The sequence below is a fragment of the Symphalangus syndactylus genome, chromosome 12 (assembly GCF_028878055.3).
Source record: "Symphalangus syndactylus isolate Jambi chromosome 12, NHGRI_mSymSyn1-v2.1_pri, whole genome shotgun sequence".
Classification (NCBI taxonomy): Eukaryota; Metazoa; Chordata; class Mammalia; order Primates; family Hylobatidae; genus Symphalangus; species Symphalangus syndactylus.
The window spans coordinates 92,353,697-92,361,605 of NC_072441.2; positions in this window are offsets into that span (position 1 = coordinate 92,353,697).

A 7,909-nucleotide genomic window follows, 5' to 3' on the forward strand; every position below is an offset into this window, starting at 1 on the left:
TTCCTGAGAAGTTGGGTTGCACTCGCTTTTGGTTGTTGTTGGTTACGTTTATTCTTTCCTTTTACATATGTGCATATGTGTTTATTTTTGACACTAAGAGGAATCTAAAATTAGACTCTATTGCCAATTAGGGTAATTAAAGAAGACCCATGACAATTTTAATAAGAAGGTGTTTTATGATGCTGCAGGGACCAGGATAACAACACCAAGGTGAAAGGGGGTAGGTGGAGCCTGTGCAAGCAGCCTGCCACTCACACACCAACACAGGGAGCCTAAACTGCCTCCTTTTCTGCAATCCCTGTGTCACACTGGTTCATACACAACCTTCCTATGATTTCCTTAGCGGGTGTTGAAATTCTTACCAAAGCACACTGGTTTCTGGAGGCAGTGGATGTGGATGAGTGTCAGGGATGGGTAGATAACCACTGAAATAAATCAATCAATAGTGCTCCATGTTTTGCAACTCTCTCTTTCTCATACATGATTAGGAGTTGGTGTTGCCAACAGCTGTCACTGAAAATGTAGAAATATTCACAGTTATAACACAGCTATTAAGTCAGTAAAATGGGAATGACAGACTCTATTTCATAAGGCTGTTGTGAAATTTAAATAAAATATTTCATACTAGAGTGTTCAGCAATATATACATATACTCTATATACAGTAGAGTACCCAGTATATAGTAAGCTCTATATAAAGGTGATTATGATTATGATGGATCCATATAACATATATTTTTGAGCTGAATTTTCTGAGCATAGTTCTTAATAAAATTCTCTCCTTATCCATCTAAAAATGTAAGTCTTGTCATAAAACCGATTGAAGGGCACTAAAGTTTAAAAAAAAATAGAACCCTTGATTCCATATTTGAGTTCAGACTTCATTACCTATAGGCCTCAAAATCTTGATAAATTACAATCACCATATTTAACATCAAGAATACTATTACATGATGCTTAAAAGTTCAAGGTGAGAGACATATTAACCTGGTTTTGAATATTCATTTTACCACTTTCTAATGATGTGATATTTATATGCTCATAGCTCCAACACAGTGCTACCCATCCTTCAGATTTTAATTTTAGTAGCATTTCTTCTAGAGTATTTTATTATGTATTCTTTTAATATATATCCTTTTTTATATATTCTCATTGTTCCTTGTGCTTATCCCTTATGACATTTGTTAGAATTATTATGGACTAATTGTGTAATTATTGTCCATCTTTCTTGATATACTGCAAGCTCCAGGAAGGCAAGAAACTTGTTTATTTTGTACACACTAGTATCCCTCTGGCTGGCACATGGTAGGTAATAATTATTAAATGAATAAGGGCCTTTGAGCAGAAGAGTGATGTGACCTTAATTTCAAGAGTATCACACTTGCTGCTGATTTTAAAAGACCTTTTAAGAAGACAAGGATGAAAGTGGAAAAATGTATTTGGAAACTTGCAGTAATTTAGGTGAGATGTTACTGGCTTGAACCAAGACGATAGTAGTGGACATGGTGACAAGTGATTTAACTCTAGATACATTTTCAAGGTCTAACTCAAACGTTTTGCTAATGAATTTGATGTAGGGTAGAAAACAAAGAGTTAGGGATAATGCCATGGCTTTTGTCCTGGGCAACTGGATAGCTAAACTGCCATTACCTTAAACAGGGGAAATGACAAATAGACAGACTTGCCATGGAAGTTCACTTTTGAAATATGTTAAGTCACAATGCCTGTGAGACATCCAAGCAGGCTTATCAAGCCTGCTTTTGCATGCTCATGTCTGTGGTTTAAAGGGAAGAGGTCTGAGCTGGAGATAAAGAATTCATGTTTAAAACTATGAGACTAGATGAGATCACCAAAGAAAGAGAAGAGGGCCAAGGAATAAGTTCTAGAGCAATCCAATATTAGAAGTCAGGGGGTGATGAAGAACCATCAAAGGATTTTGAGAATAAGCCGTCAGTGAGGGAAGATGAGTAGATGCTAGAAGCTTTCAAAGAAACTAGAGTGACGTGGTAAATCATGTAAAATAATAAGAAAACTGGCCAGGCATGGTGGCTCACACCTGTAATCCTAGCACTTTGGGAGGCCAAGGCGGGTGGACCACCTGAGGTCGGGAGTCCAAGATCAGCCTGGCCAACATGGTGAGACACTGTCTCTACAAAAAAAAGTAGAAAAATTAGCTGGGTGTGATGGGTGGCACCTGTAGTCCCAGCTACTCGGGAGGCTAAGGGAGGAGAATCACTTGAACCTGGGAGGCGGAGGTTGCAGTGAGCCAAGATCATGCCATTGCACTCCAGCCTAGGCAACAAGAGTGAAACTCCGTCTCAAAAATAATAATAATAAATAATAATGGTAGAATGAAGAATTTATCATTCGATTTGCCAATTTGATGATTATTGCAAACCTTGACAAGAACTATTTTAGAATGAAGAATTGGGAGCAAAAAGCCTGATTCAAAAGTGAATTTAAAAGAGATTGAGAAGTCATCAGGGAATATTTATGAGATATTCCAATGAAATGCCATTCATACTCTCTAGGGTAGCTAAAATTAAAGAAACTACCCACACTAAATGTTGGCAAGGATGTGGAACAAATGGAACTCTTATACATTTCTGGCAGAAATGTGAAGTGTTAGAACCATTTTGAAGAATTCTGTGACAGTGTCATTAAAATTTAACATTCACTCACTATAATACCCAACACATCCACCTCTAGATAAATGGAAACATATACACACTCAAAGGCTTGCACACGAATACTCAAAGCAGCCTTCTACTAATAGTCAAAAACTTGAAAACAACTAAAATACTTATCGGCAATAGAATGGATATTCAACCTATAGAATGTTTATACAATGGAATACTACTCAGCAATAAAAAAGAATGAACCACTTACTGATATACCCAAGAAAATGAATAAATCTCAAAAGGCACTATGTTGCAGAAAGGAAACTAGATACAAACTAGTAATTACTGATTCCATTAAGACATAAAGTCCAAAAACAAACTACAGAGATAGAAAATCTTGTGGAGAAGGCATTAATTGACTAGAAAAGGGCATGAGGTAAATTTCTGGTGCAGTCAAAATGTCTTTATCTTGTTTGGGGTGCTAGTTACATGCATGTCAATGCTTGTCAAAGCTAATTGAGCTGTGCACTTGAGATCTGTGTGATTATTCAATGTTAAATAGACTTCAATTTTTAAAAAAGAAAGAGTGGATCACAGGAGAGAACATGGAGAGACTACAAGTTTTCAACAATTTTTTAAATAGAAAGAATATCTAGAAAGAGGATGAAAGGAACTAGGCAATAATTGGAGAGATAATTGGAGTTAAGAAGATTTCTTTTTTCTGTTATTTTTTAAGATGAGAGGAATAACGTATTTTCATGCTGATGTGAAAGAAACAGTAGAGATAAACAATAAATAATGATGTGCATGATTGTAGTATCTACCTTTCAGAGTGATTGAGTAAAATTAGATGAGTGTGAAGCACTTAACACTATACTTGACATGTTACGGTAAGGGCTCAATACAACCTAGCTGATATTATTATTCTTGCTATATAGTAACGATGTCAAGGGATACTGAATGCAAAGAACTCTCTGTCTCCACACTATAATGCAGCACATACAAATCCTTTTGCTTGTTGTGATTTTTGCTTTATGCTTTTTCCGATCGTACCTCACTATCATCAGGCTGTCACCTCAACTACTCCACAGGTACTGTTCATATCAAGGTCACCTGCCACTCCATCAGTAAATCTGAAACTCACAATGCCCTCTTACCCTTAAAATTTGCTATTTATAATCTCCAAGAAGAAGCAGAGTTTGGATTAATAAAGCATTAGAACTGAATCTACCACGAGGTAAATAGGCTCAGAGAGAGTTCATTTAACTCAGCAATTTTAACTGATCTTTCTTCCCAACACGCTCTACCTGGTCATTTCCTACTTGTTCTTCGAGTGCCTACTTAGATTTTATTTCCCCTGAGAATCTTACTTTGCTCCTAAACAATAGACTATCTGCCTTTGTAAGTCAAGAGTTTTCTAGCTATAAGTGATAGACACCCAGTTAAATGTAAGTATTAAAGGATATGGTATGGGTAGATGTTGATTCACATCATTGAAACACTCCAGAGGAGAATCTGGACAGGTGTAGCTGCCTCCGAGATGTAACAAATCTGTGCCTCTCTGCCCTCTCCCTCTTCCACACAGTCTCTGCACTCTGCTTTCCTCTGTGTGCTTCATTCTCAGTCTCTTCCAAAGTGTTAATAAACATGACCAGGTATTCATAAGACCTGGAGAATCAAATTTTTAAAAAATATCATTTTCCCCACAATAGTTCTAGAATAGATTCCCAAGGGGGATCTATTTGCTTGGTTTGGATCAATTGTCCATCAAATATCCTTTGGAGGATAGGCTATTCTGAATGACTGTATGCCTGCATGTAAAGTAGAAAGGTGTAGTGAGCCACAGATATAAGTTATGAACCAGGAATTAGAATCTCATTCTAGGCAGGTTAAAACACAGCTTCTCCATATTGTCCCTCCAATAGAATACCAACACACTTGACATGAACCTTGTATTAATACTTACAGGTAATTGTTGTTATTATCATGTGTTAAATACTATGCTGGAATGTTACAAACAGTATTTTGATTAATCTTCATGAAAACACTATGAGGAAGGTGTTAGATCTGTTTTACCAAAGAGAAAACTAAAGCTCAGAACAGGTGTAACACATTCATGGTCAGGCAATTTGCGAAATGTGGACCAGTGGAGGAAAGTACAATTCTGAACCTGTTGATCATTCTGGGACTCCTCTCACCATGCATTTTTAATGGTCTAGATAGGTGGTCTGTCCTTTGGGGCTTTCTATGGAAACATAATTATTCGATATTTATTTAAATTTTTATAGCATATTCATTCCATCATATTCTCTTCCCAGAAACTTTTACTTCTTTCTCCACAGTACAAGGTGGCAAATCTGGTATTTCATCTCTGTTTACTGTGGGCCATGACTTTTCCAACGCTTCTAGGAGCCACATCAATAGCAAGTTTACACTACTTCCTTGGGGTGTTAGATCTTATATGTAAAGAAAGAGCTTTCAGGTCAATGCAACCTTTCCTATGGCAGTTTTGTTTTGGAATCCTGGATCTAGCACCCTTAGAATCTAGTCCCAGGCATACGTTCCTGGCTCTTGCTGGTTTACATTGGCTCAGTTTTGCAGCCCATTTGAGGCAGAGTCTCTTTTCTCCGCTTATCAGGTCAGGCACATCTCCAGCTAGGTTGCGAGTCCTATTTAAAAGGAAGATCTGGGCAGTGCATTTTTGTGTCCCTCACACTTCATGGATCACTTAGTCTGCATCTTTTATCACATGGAAAACAGCTAGGAACCAGGAAATAAATGTTAAATTCATGGAGCAGTTGAGAAAAAATGTTACAAAACTATAAACTGAAGGGATTGATCTTTATTTTAGGTATTTCATTTATTGAAGGCCTACTAAGTAAGTACCAGAGAATTTACTAAGTGCTGAGGATGCAATGATGAATATGGCAAAATGCCTGACCTCACATTACCTTCAACCTAGTGCTGAAGGCAGGCAAGTAAAGGGCCAAGTACAACGTAGAGTAAGAGATATAACATAACCGTGAAAGACACTAGGCACCCCACGACAAGAGAGGCCAGGTACAACACTTAAGTGACAGATTCCAGAAAATCTCAACTAATACAAACTGGCAATGTCTGAGTGGCTGATAAGGAGTCCTGACCCACAGAGAGATAGGAAGATGGTTAATACAGTGCCACAGGGAGGAGGCAGGCAAAAATAGATGGGCAGCTGACAAGAGTAATAGCTTGAACCAGCAAAAGAAATCAAAGATGGGTGATTGGGAAGTTAAGACCAAGCAACCCCAATACAAAGTCATGACCCTTTGCTTAGTTTCCAGACTTGAGCCAGTTTTCCAACCAAGAACCTGTTAACCAAAGAGATGGTTGAGTCTCCAGAAGGAAGAATCATGCAACTCTGGCAAGTATATACACCATAATAATTCCACTCACCATTGCCCAAAAGGAACTAAGGCTATGTATAGTGAGGAAGAAAAATCCCAGATATTTTGAAGACTGTTGAAAATAGAGTCAAGTTGACATTGATACCTGGAGTCCTGAAGGATCATCAGGACCCCCTATTAGAGTAGAATTTTATAGTGATCAGGTGACAAATGGAGTCTTGGCTAAGGTCTACCCAGCATTGGGTCTACTAGGCCTGTGGACTCACCAGTAGTCATGTCCTCTGTTCCTGCATGCATAAACTGGATTGGCATACTTAGCACTGGTGTAAGCCAAACATAGGGCACTTGACCAGTAGGTAACAGCTGCTATAGTGGAGAAGGCCAAATGGAATATTGTATCTTCCTCTGGTCAAAATAGTAAATCAAAAGCAATATGTCATCCTGGTGGGGGGATAGTGGAGATAAGTGCCATTATTAAAGCAGGTGGGGGCATTGTTTTTTATCATATCCCCATTTAATTCATCAACTAGGCTCTGCAGAAACTGAACAGATCCTGAGGAATGACTGAGGAATGACTGTACACTACTGCAAGCTTAACTATGTAGCAGCCCCAATTAATCACAACCACCATGCCAACAGCAGATTATTACAAACTCAGGTATGTTGCATGGGGCCATTAACTTGGTGAATACATCCCTTTTCTATTCTAAACAGAAAAGAGATTGAAAGCAGTTTGCATTCATATGGAATGGATAACATTATACACTTAGAGTTTGTTCCCAAGATATGTTAACTCTCATCCTTTCTATCATAATTCAGTCCAAAGATGACTGGAACATTGTGACATTCCACAGAAAATCACATTGATCCACATTGATGACATTATGTTGATTGGGCCTCATGAGCAAGTGGTTACTAACACATTTGCGGCTTTAGGAAAGCACATGTACTCTAGAATTTGGGAGAGGAGCACTAAAAAGATTCAGGGGCCAAACATATCTGTAAAATCTGTATTGATTTAGTAGAGCAGTATGAAGCCATTCTTTTCAAAGTGAAGACAAATTGCATCTTGCACTTTCTACCAGGATGAATGAAGACTATTTCAGGTCCTTGTGGCTACATATTCAACACTTAGAAACATGGCTTTGGACTAGATACAGAGTGGTGCAAAAGTCTACCAGCTTTCAGTGAGGGCTCAGAATAGGAGAGGGCTCTTCAGCAGGCCCAGGCTGTGGTATGAACCATCTTGCCACCTCATTCTCCTATGACCTTAGAAGTATCAGTGCTGGGAAAAGATGCCATGTGGAGTTTGCAGGAAAATCCCTTTGCAGCCCCTGGGATTCTAAAGCAGAATCTTGCCCTCTGCTGAAGAGAATTACACACCTTTTGAAAAGCAACTCTTGTTATTTTACTCTACCCTAATGAAACAGAGGCTTGACCATGAAATACCAATGATTAGGAACTTCCCATCATGAGCTGGATCCTGTTAGACCCACTATGTCCTAAGGTTCATCGGCCCAGCAGCAATCCATTGTGGATGGACTTGGCATCTCTGAAATTGAGCTCAAGCAGAACCAGAGGGGATGAGTAAACTGCATACTTCCCATGGTATCCACCACTCTTGTACCAGTGCCCCTTCCTCAGCTTTCATCTATGGCTCTTTGGAGATTCTAAAAGGAGGAGGAAAAAGCCCAAGCTTGGTTTATGTAAGAATGAGTTTTGTAATCAGGAGCAAGCTGAAAATGGACAGCAGCCTCATGCAGCCTCACTAGGAGTGGTTTCAAAAAGCAATGGCAAGAGGAAATCTTCTCAACAGGTGACTGTGCTAACAATGCACCTGTTCGTGCACTTTGTGTGGACGAAGTGGCCTGACATTTGAATATAAATGAACTCCTAAGCAGTGGTA